The 16,671-nt window shown below is 41.4% G+C and overlaps 1 non-coding gene across 1 annotated transcript; it reads right to left on the reverse strand.

The window, feature by feature from the left end:
• Nucleotides 1-14,722: 14,722 nt before the first annotated feature.
• LOC141593461 (small nucleolar RNA R71) lies at nucleotides 14,723-14,829 on the reverse strand. Its single transcript, XR_012521542.1, has one exon. It is a non-coding gene; the product is annotated as a small nucleolar RNA R71 (small nucleolar RNA).
• Between the last annotated feature and the right edge of the window lie 1,842 nt (nucleotides 14,830-16,671).

A 16,671-nucleotide genomic window follows, 5' to 3' on the forward strand; every position in this document is an offset into this window, starting at 1 on the left:
GAATACTCTTGAGATTCGTCTAAAAGAATGGACAAATGAGTTCTCCAACATGGAGAAACACGACATGGATGCTTATAATTTTGGAGCACTTTTGAGCTTGAAGTTGATCAAGGTAGTAAAACCGTTCCTAGATGCTTGTCTTGACTATTGGGACCCGAATTATCATGTATTTGCCTTCCCTGGAGGCGACATTTGCCCATTTCCCGAGAAGATTGCTGCGATTGGTGGATGGGATCCGGAACATTTGCCTGCTACTCCCTCCACTTCTCAGGGGTATAAGAATAAGTTTAGAGACTTGCTTGGATTGGCCAGAGTTGATGTTGACCGTCTTGTGACTTCTAAAGGAGTGCGAATGTTGGATTTCATCGATCGCTTTATCAATAGGGCTGATCCCACTGTCTCTTATGTTGCGAGGTGAAGGGCATTCGGATTTTGCCTATTACACGTATATGTCCTTCAACGGCATGTTGATGATGATATGAGAGGTGACCCTCATCTCTTGAGCTTGATTGAACAAATGGAGATGCGTAGAAGCCCAGCTTGTCTGTGTTTAGGAGAGATCCTATTGGACTTGGATAACAGGAAAGCTAATCGCGACCTACCATATCTGGGAAGTCCCATTATTTTGCAGATAAAAAGAACTCTCTTCTTTTTTTTCCTTTTTTTTTTCTTTTTCGTTCGTTTTTTTTTCGTTTTTTTTTTTCGTTTTTTTTTTATACCTACTTTTGGTAGGTCTGGCTTATGGAACGTCTTCGATTGATCGAGCCCCCAACTAATGTTCCTGCTTATTATGATCGCTCAATTGCAATGAGGACCAGGCTTTACATGGTGGACTTCACTCGAGTTTGCAATTACTGGGAGAATAAACTGAAGAACGAGGATGGCCCCTTAATCAGATGGATCGTACCATGGTGGCATCTTAAATCTGTCACTGGAGTATCTTCCCTGGATCCTACCCGATCCGTTCGCGTTCCCGGCTTGGAGTTTGTGGTATGCATTTTCCCGGAGAGGCTGATGAGGCAGGTTGGATTGAAGCAGATGATTCTGAAGCTAGACACTGTCCCGCAGACTGCCGTGGCGCTTACTACTGAGAGTCGAAGAGAATGGGCCATCAAATATGCTCAGAGGAACATTTGGTTCTTGAATTCTTCTGTCAGTGCTCTATGGGTGTCAGATTCCTATATGCGGTGGAGGAAAGCTACTACTCTGGAGGAGCGCGAGAGATTAAGGAAGCGTGAACCTGTCGACTACAAGGTTCGTGAGGTGGAAAAGGGGAAGGATAAGCATCTGACTGAAGGAGAGGAAGAAGCCGGGTTTCGAATTGTTCATCCTTCGAAGAAACCGAAGACTTCTCCTGCCGTCGATATGGTGGTTGACAAGAATGGCAAAGCGAGACCACGAGAGAGGCCATTGGTGATTAGGTCTGAAGTGACGCAAGAGCATCCGGCTCGAGGTCGCGACAAGAAATATGATAAAAATGACAAAGGCAAAGGAAAAATGGAAGAGTAGCCTAAGTCTTTATTATTATTTATTATTATTATTATTGCAATAAGAAGGTGGGGTTTTTAGAATCCTAGCCTATTTATCTTTTATTATGATTTTATTATGTAACGTACTATTATTATTAATGAAATAAAAAAGGTTAAATGGTTATGAAGCCGTTGTGATTTTCTTTTCATTATTCTTGTCGAATTTGAAGTGCATTCGCAAATGTCCTTCTATTTACATTTAAAATGACTAAATGGGTTGTATCCTATGAAGGATTGCCTACGTATTCATTTAAAAAAATGAAATCAAACCCTTGCGCGTAGTTCGAGTAAATGTAAAAGAATAATTGTTCTAAGCAAGAGCTTATAATGAACTTTAGAAAATAAGCATGAGCTTTACTTACTCCTAAAATGCAATTTAGTTTATTTGATGATATGAGAATGACAAATTGTCAAAGTGCAAGAGCAAGATGACATTAGCTTAATTCAGCTTGGCCAGGGGCCGTTTATTTCGTGCCACAAGAGCGACACGTGAGGTCACGCGAGGCGCGTTTTTGCTCCTATCCTAGGCGTAGTAACGTTTCAGTTGGTCAAGGTTTGTTGGGTTGGCAAATTCATTCCCGCCTAGGTTTGTGATCCTAACCGCACCCCCTGGAAGTATGGACTTGACTAGGAAAGGCCTGGCCCAATTGGGTTTGAATTTTCCTTGTGGATCGACAGGTAAAAGAGCCCTAATGGATTTGAGGACCAAGTCTTCTTCCTTGATGTTCCTTTGCTTAACCCTTTTGTTGAAGGCTCATTTGATACGCGCCTGGTATGTTTGAACATTATGTAATGCACGTAACCTTCATTCATCCAGGAGGATGAGTTCTTCATATCTATCCCTCTTCCACTCGGCTTCTGGGATTTGACTTTTGAGTAGAATACGCAAGGATGGTATTTCTAGCTCGACTGGTTGTACGGCTTCCATGCCGTAGGTCAAATAGAAAGGAGTAGCCCCAGTGGGCGTCCTAACGGATGTACTTTATCCCTATAAAGCAAAGGGTATCTTGCTTGGCCAATCTCTATAGTTGTCAATCATTTTCTTGAGGATCGTGACAACATTTTTGTTTGCTGCTTCTACCGCGCCATTGGTTTGTGGTCTATATGGCGATGAGTGGTGATGCTTAATTTTGTACTTGGCTAGCAATTGTTCAGTCTCAGCTTGGAAATGTGATCCATTGTCACTGATGATCTCATGTGGGCAACCATATCGACAGATGATATTGGTTTGTATGAACTTTGCCACGTTCTTGGCCGTAAGACTGGTGTAGGAAGCCGCTTCTACCCATTTGGTGAAATAATCGATTGCTACTAGGATGAAACAGTGACCTCCTGTTCCGTCTAGAGTGATTTTACCGATGATGTCAATTCCCCAAGCAAAAAATGGCCAGGGAGATGTCATGGTGTAAAGCAATGAAGGAGGAACATGTTGCACGTTCCCGAAGATTTGGCAATTATGGCAATGTCTCACATATTTGATGCAATCAGATTCCATCGTGGTCCAATAATATCCTAAACGTGTTATTTTCTTTGCCATCATGGGTTCACTCATGTGAGGGCCACATTCTCCATCATGGACTTCTTCCATCACTTTCCGTGAATGATCAAGACAACGTAGGATTACACCAAGTGGTGTTCTTTTGTATAACTCTCCTTGCATGAGGACGTATTGGGAAGCTAGCAAACGGATGGCGCGTTGTCCCCTTTTGTCCATTTCTGGTTGATAGGTGCCATGGAGTTTGAAGTTTAGGATTGCTTGGAACCAAGGCTCCTCTGTAATTTCCTCTTTATCGGTGATTTGGTGCACATAAGCTTGCTCTAACCGTCGTTCGATGCATAAAGGCATTTATACCATGCTATCCGGCATATTAATCAAAGATGCGAGTTTTGCAAGAGCATCCACAAATTGATTTTCTTCTCGAGGTAGATGTAAGTAGGTTACTTAATCGAAGTATTGGGCGACTTGGTCTATTCTGGCTTGATAAGGTGCCAGGCTTTTGCTTCATATTTTCCAAGATCCCGTAATTTGATTGATGATCAAAGAGGAACCCCCATGTACTCGAAGATTCTTGATGCCTAAACTTACTGCCTCTTGCAATCCAATGAGACAGGCTTCGTATTCTACAGCATTATTTGTCACCTCCAAGTCGATCGTTTGTGTATCATTGATGGGATTTTATGCGAAGAATTCGGCAACGGCGCGCCCTTTTATGACTTTCAAAGGTACATAGTTGAGATCGAACTCTGAGAGCATCAAGTTCCATCTCGCTAGACGTCCATTGAGAACGGGTTTCTCGAAGAGGTATTTGACAGGATCCATTTTGGAGAATATTTTGACGGAGTAGCTAAGCGTGTAATGCCGTAGCTTCTTCGTTACCCACACAAGAGCGAGGCATGTCTTCTCGAGTGGCGTGTATATGCACTCGTATTCCAAGAACTTCTTACTAAGGTAGTAGATGGCTCTTTCTTCTTTTCCTATAGTTTGAGTTAGCATGGCGCCCATGGCCGTGTCAGTTACCGTGAGATATAAACCAAGAGGTTGATCTCGTTTGGGTGGCATGAGCACTGGCGGTTTGGCTAGTATTTCCTTGATTCGGTCGAAAGCTTTCTGACAGTCATCATCCCACACGGTGTAATCTGTTTTCTTTAACTTCTTGAATATGGGTTCGCAGATCATGGTGAGCTTCGATATGAATCGATTTATGTATTGTACCTTGCCTAGGATCCCCCTAACTTCTTTCTTCGTTTGAGGTTGCGGCGTTTCGATTAAAGCTTTAATCTTTGAAGGGTCTATTTCTATACCTCGTTGGCTAACGATGTATCCCAGGAGTTTGCCAAATGTTACTCCGAATGCGCATTTCTGAGGATTGAGCCTCATGTTGTACTTCCGTAGCCTTGAGAAGAATTTGCGAAGGTTCGCAATATGTCCCTCTCTTTCCTTGGACTTGACAATCATGTCGTCTACGTATACCTCAACTTCTTTATGCATCATGTCATGTAAGAGTATAGTTGCGGTGCGTTCGTATGTAGCTCCGACGTTGATTAACCCAAACGGCATGACCGTGAAGCAATAGGTTCCCCATTTAGTGACGAAGGCGGTCTTATGCATGTCTTCTAAGGCCATCTTGATCTGGTTATATCCCGCGTATCCGTCCATGAAGGATAGTAACGCGTGGTCTGCCATATTGTCTACTAATATGTCGATATGTGGTAGAGGAAAGTCGTCTTTAGGACTTGCTTTGTTTAAGTCTCTAAAATCAACACAAACACGGATTCTCCCATCCTTTTTGGGTACGGGTACTATGTTAGCTACCCAGTCTGAGTACTCAGAAACTTTGATGAACCCGGCTTTGAATTGTTTATCGACCTCTTCTTTGATCTTGAGAGCCCATTTTGTCCTCATTCGACGAAGCTTCTGTTTCACGGGTTTGAAACCTGGTTTAATTGGGATTCTATGCTCTGCAATGTCCCTGTCGATCCCTTGCATATCTTTGTAGGACCAAGCAAAAACGTCTTTAAACTCGTCTAAGTGGTCTATGAAATTGGCCCTTTCGGTAGGGCTCAAGGTTGTCCCTATCCTAAGTTCTTGGGGTTCTAGTTCAGTTCCTACGTTGATGGTTTCAGTATTTTCTATCACTGGTCCCCTTTCCCCCTCTTGTAGTATTTATTTGGCTATGTAGGGAGGTATTTCGATTGAGTCAGGGTCTGGGTCATTCTCATTATCATCGTAAACAGAATTGCATTCAAGATAACACGAAGAGTAAAGTTAACCCGATTTATTCATATTAAGATTTGAGAAAACTTGAAACAAAGAAGCCATCTGATCTGTGGTCAGTGGCGGTAAAGGGACAGCGGTTGGGACATTTCCCGAACTACTGTTGCTATTAGACACTAGGCTAGGAGAAACGAGGGGAGTGGGAATGACGACTGGAGGAGACTCTCTAGGAACTTCTCTAGACTCCGACTCTGACTCTGACTCGAATTCATCATCTTCTGGTTCTCCTTTGAACATCTCTCCTTCTCCAGTAGTGAGCTTGAAGAGTCTTCCTTGATTGTTTGTCCACTTGATCGATTTTCTCCATCCTTTCTGCTGATTCGTGTTGGTCTCTGTGATTAACGCGGTAGGGTTGAAGTGATCGTCTTGAAGTATCATGGTAATGATCTCATCCTGCGCGGCTCTAACAAATCGATCTTCTCCAAAGAGTAGACTCACGGCTTGTTCGTCTAGGTAAGGTGCTTGACGAGTCTTGACGGTAGGAACCGTTTCTGGAGGAATGAAGTAGCAATCGTGAAAGATCTAGATTCCGGCTAGCTTCCTTTCGAGATAGTGCCAAGGCTCGGGAAATCCGTGAAGGATTTATTGACTTCCTTCCCTAACTAAATATCCATTTAAGGTAGGGAGATAAGGTCGCATTTGGATTCCCACATTCTTACGGTTTTGAAATTTAGTGAGCATTTCGAGGGCTTCCTCTTTAGTGGGTTTTTATCCTAGTCCAAGGGGTATACTTTGTGAATTGCCCTCTTTGTAGGGTGCAATGGTGTTCCTTCGGATAGGATTCAAAGGCATTCCCGGGAAGTATCCCTGGGTTTTGAGTATGTGGTTGACCACTAAGTTAGAGTAGCGATTGAAGTATAACGGTGCCAACTCACTCTCTATGACATTTATGATATGGAAGCCCCCAAGTTCATGTACTGGATCTGTAAGGACTTGATTGCTTGACTTCTTTTCGATTATTGCCTTGATGGGTGACGAAGTGATCATCACCACCTTACCATTTAGTGGGATTTTGATTTTCTGGTGGAGTGTGCATGTTACCGCTTTGGAAGCGTGAATCCAGGGTCTTCCCAGAAGTATGGTAAAGGATGCCTCAATGTCCACTATTTGAAAGTTGACCTTTCGCTCAATCGGCCCTGTGGCTATGGTTAGGTTAACAAGTCCTACCACCTTTCGACGTGTACCATCATATGCGCGAACACCTTGGTTGGTAGGGGTCCAATCTGATTCTTTCTTGTCCAACTTGTATGCCGTTTTCAAGGGTATGACATTGACTGCGGAGCCATCATCTACCAAAGTCATTGGCACATTCTTCTTTAAGCAAATGACAGTGATATAAAGAGCCAAGTTATGACTAGCACCGAAAGGTGGCAAATCCTCATCCGAGAAAGTAATAGGATTACTTAGCTTTGGTGATTCTTGGAAGACCAAGTTGACCACGTCGTCGGGTGTGGAGTTATGCGCCACATTTAGTTTGGCCAAAGCTTGCAGTAAAGCTTGGCGATGTGGGAATGAGCTTGACAATAGTTGCCAGACTGAAAGATCAGCCTTTGTCTTCTGTTATTGCTTTAGCAAATGGTCGGTAGAACTTTCTTCGTTATCATTTGGTACGACTACATTGGTTGGACCATTTGCTATGGGACCATTTTGAGAGGTGTTTTGGTATGGGCGCCCTGAACGAGTGAGGTGATCTACATCTTGATCTTCAAAATTTTGGACTATCTCCTCACTGACTTTGACTAAGTAGTGTTCAGTAAGATACTCGTCTTCAACATCATCGGCCCATATTCCATTGACAGTAGCAAGCTCTCTCATTCTCATGATTTCAGCCTCTAAATGGATAATTTGGTCGACTAGTTCATCAACCATGGCTATTACTTCTTGCATTGTAGTGTTTTGGGAGAAGACTAGTGGTGCACGTTCTTTAGGTGTGGCGTTGGGGCCACGTAATTTTGTCACTACACTCTCTAGTTCCACGACTTGCCTATCCACACTCTTTGCCCATGTAATGAAATCAGTGATGGTTGGAGAAATGGTAGAGTAGTTGCCTTCACTTTCTATTGTATGAATTTCATCTTTGACTGGAGAAATGAGGTTTGAACAATCTATGGTAGATTCTTCACTTGTGATCATCAGAACTCCAAGAGGATTCTGAGTGTTATAAGGCTTACCTCCAGGTGGTATTGGTAGGCGACCGTCTTCAATCATATCTTGAAGTACATTTTTCAGTTTGTAGCATTTTTCTGTATCATGTCCCTTACCTCTATGGTATTCGCAGTACGAATTCTCATCCCAGAGCTTGGATTTCTTTTCTGGTTCAGGCGTAGGGCCTATGGGTTGAAGTTTGCCTAGCTTCATCAACCTTTTCAGAGAGTTGGAATATGTGTCTCCTAGATTTGTGAATTTCCTTGGAGGAGTACTCTTCTTAGATGGCTCGAGGAGGTTAACTTCATCAGTCTTGCTAGTAGAGCCGTAACAATGACTTGTTGAGCCTTGATATCCACGGCCTATCGTTTTGAACAAGAGCCCTTTACTAATGTCATCTTCGATCCTTGTCCCTAGTACGGTCAAGTCTTTGAAAGTTTTGATGTTTTGATACCTCAAATGATTTGCATAGATGGGCTTTAGGTTGTCCACGAATTTCTCCACGAGGGTGGCTTCATCCTGGCGCTCAACAAGTTGAGTACTAGTCTTCCTCCACCGACTTAGGAAATCGGTGAAACCTTCTTTGTCATTTTGGGTAAGAACCTCTAAAGTGCGCATGTTGACTTGGATTTCAGCATTATCCGCATATTGTTTAGCAAACTCGATTGCGGCATCGTCCCAAGTAGCGATTTTCTTGTGTTCTAGCGAATAGAACCATTGTTTTGGGATGGTGTCAAGAGATGAAGGAAAGATCCTTAAGAACATCTCGGGTTTAATGCCTTTGATAGACATGTAATCCTTAAAGGCACGGATATGGTTCAAAGGGTTTTCGTGCCCCTTGAATTTCGGGATATCCGTCATGTTGAAGTTGGTTGGCAATTTGGAACTCACAGCCTCATATTTGCGATTGTTCTCCCTGTAAATGTCATCTCCTTTGAGATACATCAATTGTTCCTCCAAGTATTGAAGTCGTTTCTCAGCTGCAGTCATGCCTATGGGAGGGTTTTCGTCACCGAAGTTGTTCACGAAGTCATCAGCTATTTCACTTTCTCGAGGAGGCATCCTTGTTTCTACGGCATATATTCGGCCCTCAATGGTGTCGAGGCGATCATACACTTGGTCTTGAGTAACTTGGATACGAGCTAGCGCGGCTAGGATTTGATCATTACCATTCTGGAGTTGGTTGAAGTTCGTGTCGCTTGTTTCAGGCATCTTAGAAACTGAATAAGAGATCGACGACGAATCAAAACACGATCGACCACTCTAGCACATTTCCTTGAAAAGAAATGTTTTGATTTGTGAAGTGGGAGTGTGCCACTTGTGTCAGTGAGCTTTGAGGAAATGACAAAGTTTGAAAAATGTTGGTCCTAGTCAACTTTAGTGTAGTTGTAGGAGTGGACTCGAAGTGAGGTTTTAAAATGGGTTTTGAGGCCCGAATTTTGACTTGACAATTGGACAGAGTTTCGGCTTGTTTTGCGCTAATGTTAGGCCCAATTTCGAAATTTTGTATTTTAAAGAAGGATTTCGTTTTTTTACAAAAATCATCATGGTTTCGTTTAGAAAATGGTGATCACATATGGTACAAGCAATATACAAGCATTATAAGGGATACTGAGTGAATTTAGAAGGGTTTTGGTTTAAAGGGTGGGTTGCCATACCGAACAATCAAACCCGAAGTCTGTGGAGAGGCTCGTACCAAACAAGAGTAAGGCCGATTCCTAGTCCATTCCCTCAAGTAGTGAAAGTCCTTGATACAAACAAGAGTAAGTACCATGGTATGGATGACGTCAATCGCTATCCATCCTTAGGCCCAAATAAGAATTAGGAGCGTTTAGACGGGACGATTGGTCGAATGGGTTGGGTTGGGCCTAGGAAGGCCGAATGAAACGATCTAGGAAGTCCGAGTTATGAAAACCGACAATTGTCTTGTACAAACTATTCCCTAACCTTGTTCAAGTTTCACCCTTTTGGTTACACGTAAGTGTATTATACCCAGCGGAGTCGCCAAACTGTGGACAATGGGCCCACGGGGGCGCTTTGGAAGAACAAGCGTTTGCATTTGTGGAGTCGCCACCAATTTATTGTTGAAAATTGGAAACCGTTCGAATATCTCGTGCCATGTCAAGACACAAAGTAGTGACATGAACACCAAGAACTCGTTATCCTTAGCATTCTATGTCTAGAATGACTCTCGTGGATGACAATGAACACGGATGTTCACAGAGATCTGGAGTAAGGGGTGAGGGTACGTATTAGGAAGCTCTTTTGATCGAACACCTAATCCCGCCCGCCTCGATAGCGGCCTCTACTAATGATTAGGGAATATTGTCTATACTCGATATATCGTCGATTATATGCATGCAATGCAACATCCAACGTTTTAATCCTAACATGTGAGAATTAATGCTAAGTCGGTTATCACGTAATTTAACATGCACTTGGGTCAAAGTTGAGATTTAGGATCGATTACATGTGAAGTCACACAAGGAAATACAAGACAAGAAAAATAAATACAACAAAGAAAATTACAATAATTACATTGGATTAAACAATTTATGTCGAAAATACTTCTAAAACGGATAATTTTGAGAAAAGAAATAAATAAACAAATTAACGAACAGGAATTAAAGGGTGATAATACGAATAGTAGTTAATTAATACGTAAGCTAAAACTAGGTAAAAGTAAGACGGGAGTTCAGAGACAGAAATCAACCAGAAGAGGCAGCAGCAGCAGAGCCGCGCCTCTCGGGAAGGCGCAGCGATTCTTTGCGTCATTCCTTTGGCTCGGATTCCGGGCCGTGAAGCCGGAATTGCAAATCGTTAATGTTAATTGGTGATTTTAAGGCTTGATTATGCTATTTGACTCGAGTGAAAGTGATTAGCATATTATTTACATGTGATTAATGGTCATTAAAGCAATAAACATGGATGAAACCGATTAATACGAATTAATTACATGATTAAAAAGGGTTAATTAGCAAATTAAGGATTAAATAGAATAATTAGGTTAAATATGACGAATTAATGATGGACGCGATGATAAACAGGTAAGAATATATCAAAGCTCGCATTCCAAATACTCAATATGAATGAATCGAATTTCTACAACCCGGTTTGACTTTAATGACGAAAACCCGCAAATCGGTTATTTGGGACATAAGTCGGGATTTAATAATAAATTATATGTTAATGATGATGAACAATATGTTAAATTATCATGTGAATGAAATAAGAACAAACAAAGACGAAAGAAAACAAAAGGACGAAACCAACAGAAGACGAAGGAAGAAGAAGAGAAGCAAGAACGGCGGCAACCTCAGAAAGAGGCGCAGCAAGTGCTGCGTTCTTTCCAAGACGCGCAGCAGTTGCTGCAACCCTTCTTGACGTCTGTCTCCTGTTAATCCGTAAAAAGGGTTTAAACAAAGGGTTTTAGAAATCGGTTTTAATTGTATTTTCGACATAAATCTTACAATTTGATTACAACAATAAATAAAAGAGAGATTTACACCCTCAGACTTACATGTTTGACGAAATGAGATGAACTAAGTTAACGTTCAGTGATGCTCGACTCGAATGTAAACGAAAGTGCCCTCTAAGAGGAATTAAACAGATTGATTAAGGTTGATTATTGTGGAGTTGGTCATATTGGTCGGTCATGCAAAACGAGGCTGGTACTCAGAAAGATCCGAGCTTACGTGGCGAATGTTCAAGCACGTAGACGCCAAAAAGTAAGAACGTGGTCTAGAATGCAAAGGGAGAAGAGAAGGGCGGACACTCGCGTGAGAAATATGTGAGACCGAAGGTCTCTATTTATACTAATCACGTGGAGGAAGTAGGGTTTTCGGAGAAACTTTGGAAGTGAATCTCGAAAAGATATGAAAAGATACAAAAAATACGCAGAAAAGGACTTGGGAAGAGGTACAGCAGACACTGCATCTCTTGGAAGAGGCGCAGCACTTGCTGCGTCCTTTCCCAAGTGGTTTCCCCCTCCGGAAGAAAGATTTCCGTGTTTTGGTTATGAAATAACGGAATAATTTGGTTTTCCTTAATATTTTGTGTGAATATTACGGGAAATTGTTTGCCAAAGGTTAAAATATTGTAAAATATGGAATAGAAATATCCGGAACATTCCAGAACATTCTGACTCGGCATTTTAACGGTTATCAGAAAATGAAGACGGTTTTAGGCCCGGACTCCAAATGTACTCTAATTACTGCCAAAACGACCATATCGGCACGTAGATGAGAATTAAGAGGTAGACATAAATGTTTGAGCGATCACTTGACGATAAAATTACGAACTGTCACAAATTGTTCTGCGTACCAAACATGCGGCCCAATCATCAACGGTGGTTAGCGGGAGGTGCAGAAATGAGGTATCTTCAATTCTTAATATGAGATTTAATTATGATATTAAATCATGTGACCGCACTATTGTTGAGGACACATTTTCCAACAATCTCCCACTTGTTTGAGACAAGTGTGCGTCACCAATTCTCTTGTCCTATTACAATCTCCCACTCAATGCACGGTGTCTTGCAGGTCGTACTTACACTTGATCACATCTTGAGTGGTTTCCTCGATCTGGAGAGTAACTGTCTGACCGGAATTATCTACCATAGATACCTTCCGAGCGTGGCCACGCATTTCCCTTTGTTCAGCCACAAATCATCATAACCCAAAATATACCCATTTGACCTCTTTTACGACAGTCGTAGAGTATAAATCAAAGCCAATCAGAAATTGGTGCCAACTTGGGCGAATAGTCTCTAGTTAAAAGAATTGACTCATAAGAATACTATAGTAGATCTTGCCACGACTGATGTGACCATAATTAGAGCATATTTAGTCCCCGAATTAGCCTTGTTCCCATGCTTTTTAGCATATTTGGGTCATTTATTGTCTTTAGTTCTTTGTTTTGCATATTCTTTGAGGTTTTGTGTCCTTAGTAGGAAAGGAGTGCAAACCTTGCATTTTCATGGCAAAACGAGGCTAAATTGATTGAATTCAATGACCAAGCATCAAGGAGAGACAAGATTAGAAGTCCTTTGTACATACTATAGTAGATGGGTAATGATGAGAAAAGATCTTTGCATCCCCGAGGAAATCCCCAAGGATTTTATGAAGAAAAGGGAAGAAAAGAAGAAGAAAGCACGCTGCATGACAATCCGTGCGTCTTCTCAAGAAGACGCCCGTCCACCAAGCCACAATCCGTTCGTCTTCCTTACAAGACGCCCGGGCAGTAGCAACCAGAAGACGCCCATCTTCTCCCATAGACGCCCGGGCAGCAACTCACGAATCCGGCCGTCCCGAGCCTAAGACGCACGGATTCCAAGGCAGCACAACTTCGTTTTTCAAGCTTCAAAGAAAGATGCCCATCCTTCCAAAAATACCGGCGTTTCCCTAAGTAGGGACTTAATCGTCATTTAAGCCCTTAGTTAACCCTAATTCCTACACCTAATCCCCACTATAAATACCCCATTAGTCTAATTAGAAGAGCATGTTTCTTCTTATCAATTCTTAGAGTAGTTAATATCAATCAAATCTCTCTTTAGTTTTGTAATCAACAATTAATCAAGTTTTAATACAAGTTTTATTTCCTTAATCTCTCTTTTGTTCATCCTTTATTTTGGGTAATTGAAGATTATTTGGGTTATTATTGGGAGATTGACAACCTCTCAATCAAGCATCAAGTACTTCTTTTATTCTTTGCTTATTATTGGAATCATTAGTAGGTATAATTCTCTTAATCCCTTTTTAATTATTGCTAATTACTTTCATTTGTTCATCATGTTTCACTTTGTTGGTATGATTGACAACCTTGCTAGCATGTTCAACATGATAATGAGTGAGTAGTCACCTAGCTAGGGTTAATGGGTAATTAGGGGAAACCAACATGGGGAATGATTCATGCTTAAATTAATATGCTTTCATGGTTTATTTGCTTGCTTGTTATGATCTCAACTCATGCACATGTTATGTTTGATGAAATGTGAGCCTATGAATCCTTGCATTTTTTTACCCATCACCTATCTTTTCAATGAGACTTGTAAGACATAAACCAACTCGAGTCTCATTAGACCATGCATGTTGTTGAGTAGGGAAGACTAAGTCGACTTGTAGGTGTTGTACAATCTAATCGATTGGGCTCCGGGACCTAAACTTTCCTAGGATTGTAAGATATAACCCAACTCAATCCATCACAACAATAATTGCTTGCTTATAATTTGAGAACATGTTTGTATGATCAATTCCCATGAATCCCCTTTGACCCCATGATATCCTAGTGCTTTTTATCAATTGTTTACAACCCTTTTTAATTCATCTTGCTTGTTTACTTTCATTGCTATTTAGTTTAGTGACCTTCTACATCAACCCCAATTGTGACACCCCTAAGACACCACTAGTTGCAATAGAAACCTCATCTCAATTCCCGTCCCTTGGGATCCGACCTTTACTTGCCTCTTTACTAATTGTAGAGTTGTTTGTGAAGCTATAAATTGTGTTTTGGTCTAGGTGCTCCTTACGACAAGTTACCGAAAAGATTTAGTCCGACCAAAAATGGCGCCGTTGCCGGGGACGGTGTTAACTTGATTTAGATTTTCTTATATTGTTATTAGTTGTGTCTTTCTTTGCCTTGAGGAAGTAAAACTCCTCAAGGTTTGTTCTAATTGTTTTCGAGTTGTTTGATATTTTGCATGTCTAGAAGGTCACAAAGTGACTTGCTACCTTTTGATCGTGAAATTGAAAGAACTTTGACAACCATTAGAAGAGTTGCTAGGAGAAATTTGAGAGGTATTGGTGAGGTTGTAGATATTCAACCAACTATTGAGTTCATCAACCCTTTTGCAAGAGAAGGTGAGGAGAACCCAACACAAAATACAACACAAAATCAACCCACAATGCCTAAGTTTTCATCACATTCCGTACCCACCGAGGAGAACCTACCCAATGGTACTCCCACACCACAACATCTAACCGGAAATTTTATTGCCAAATCCGCATTTATCCAATTAGTCGAAAGAAGCCAATTTGGGGGGATGCCGAGTGAAGACCCTCACTCTCATATGGAGGCTTTTTGTGACTATTGTGATGCGATTTCTCAAACCGGTGTAACTCAAGACCAAATTCGATGGGTCTTATTTCCTTTTACTCTAATTGGCACCGCGAAACAATGGTTGAAGAGCCTTGATAAGGCCACTCTCGGAATTGATTCTTGGAAGAAATTGGCTCTAGCTTTCTACAAAAAGTTCTACCCACCGGAAAAGACTAACATGCTAAGAGCTCAAATTACGGGTTTTAAGCAAAGGGATGAAGAATCTTTGTATGAAGCTTGGGAGCGGTTCAAAGGAATTTCTCGCTCATGTCCTCACCATGGACTTAGCGAGTGGTTCTTGGTACAACAATTTTGGAACGGTCTATATGAAGATTCAAGGAACATTCTCAACATGGGATCAAATGGAATGTTCACCGAAGTTGATGACAATCAAACTTGGAACAAAATTGAGGAAATGGCGGTCCATAACTCACAATATAGTAGACCTCGCAAGGCTACTAGAGGAGGAAAGCATGAAGTGGACTCCGTTACTCAATTGGGTGCTCAACTTAGTGCTCACATTGATACCATCAATTTGAAGTTTGAAAAGGCTATGCCTAGACTTGAAGAAGTCTCAAAATCGCCAAAGCATCATGTTAATGCCATGACAGCATCTTCATCAATCCCAAGTGGGATATGTGAGAATTGTGTAACTTTGGGACATGACCCAAGTGAATGTAGGGGAACAAATGAACAAGTGAATGCTTTCCAAGCATACAAGAGTGGTACCCCTTATTCTAACTATTACAATGAAAACACCAAATTCCATCCAAATCTCTCATACAAAAGCCGAAATGTTCAAAACCCTCAAACAACATACACCCCACTTCTCATGAGGAACCAAAATCAAAGACCCTTTTACAACCAAAACCAAGGTTACCAAAATCAATCTCCATACAATCAACAAAATGACCAAGGTTTTGATGTTCAAAAAGCGGTCCTTCAAATGCAAAAGAATCAACAAGAGTTTTTCACTTAAATGCAAAAGGATAGTCAAGCAAAGGAAACCACCATCAACAACATCCTAGCTCACACCAAAATGTTGGAAACCCAATTGACTCAACTAGCATCTTCAAGCTCAAAAAGACAAAAGGGGCAATTACCACCTCAAAGTAATCCCCCAAGACATGAAACGGTTAGTGCCATTCACTTGAGAAGTGGTACAAGGTATGAAGCACCGAAGAAGCAAGTTGAGGATAAAGTTGTGGAAGCTAGTGACAAGGAAGAAATTGTGCAAAACTCCAAAGATTGAGAATCATCAAAAGAAGAAATTTCAAAGAAAAATGAAGACAAGGTCAAGGAGAAGGAGCCCATTGTGATTAGACTTCCTTTTCCAAGTCGTCAAGCCAAGCCTAAATTCGATGACCAGCTTGGAAAATTTATGGAAATTGTGAAGAATTTGGAAGTCTCAATTCCTTTCACGAAATTAATCAATCACGTGCCGGCCTATGCGAAATACATGAAAGACATCCTCACAAAGAAGAAGTCGATCCGGAAGCTTGAGACTATCACCTTCACTAAGGTGAGTAGTGCAATACTTCAAGGGAGTTCACCTCCAAAACTCAAGGATCCGGGAAGCTTCTCAATACCGTGTACCATTGGCGACACCACGATCAACAAAGCCTTATGTGATCTAGGGGCTAGTGTGAGTGTTATGCCGTACTCGGTGAGTTAAAGGTTGGGGATGGGAGAGCTTAAATGCACCAATATCACACTCCAAATGGCCGATAGATCGACGAAGACACCATTAGGAATATGGGAAGATGTTCCGCATTTAATTGGGAAATTTTTCATGCCGGTGGACTTTGTCATTGTTGATATGGAAGAAGATTCCAACATTCCAATCATTCTAGGAAGACCTTTCTTACACACCGCGGGTGCGGTGATTGATGTAAAACATGGAGAGCTCACTCTAGAAGTGGGAGATGAGAGTATAACTTTCAATCTTGACAAGACTATGAGAGCTCCCCGTTTGCATGAACCATGTTTTATGATTGATCATTATAGCGGGAAGGATGATAGGAGGAAGTCGGAACTCCAATGGAAGAAGAAAATTGAAGATGCTCCATTCAAAGAGCAAGTGAATTGTAACAAAGAGAGCTTGAAAAGCTCATCAAAGTCAAGCAA

Source organism: Silene latifolia, chromosome 7 (assembly GCF_048544455.1).
Source record: "Silene latifolia isolate original U9 population chromosome 7, ASM4854445v1, whole genome shotgun sequence".
Classification (NCBI taxonomy): Eukaryota; Viridiplantae; Streptophyta; class Magnoliopsida; order Caryophyllales; family Caryophyllaceae; genus Silene; species Silene latifolia.